Below are 315 nucleotides of genomic sequence, written 5' to 3' on the forward strand. Positions count from 1 at the left end.
GGGTCGAAATATAACGTACTCAACCCTTTGCATGTTTATGAAATTTGGTTTAACTGAATTGGAATGAAGCTGTCAAAGTGTGTATATAAATTGATATAAGTTTGAGCACAAGGTTTGGAATACTGATTATATTCCAGTTTTCCATTATTTCTAGTCAATACCGTATTTAAAAAGGCAAACTGTAGTTATATTTTTTCTACTATAAGTTGTATATAACTATGGCACTGTTCTGTATACTTAACAAGCTTCTCTACTTGATTTATTATGTTCAAATACCGTAAATGTGTCATTTATATAATGTCTGCAATATATATA

The sequence above is a fragment of the Limulus polyphemus genome, unplaced genomic scaffold (assembly GCF_000517525.1).
Source record: "Limulus polyphemus unplaced genomic scaffold, Limulus_polyphemus-2.1.2 Scaffold506, whole genome shotgun sequence".
Lineage (NCBI taxonomy): Eukaryota > Metazoa > Arthropoda > Merostomata > Xiphosura > Limulidae > Limulus > Limulus polyphemus.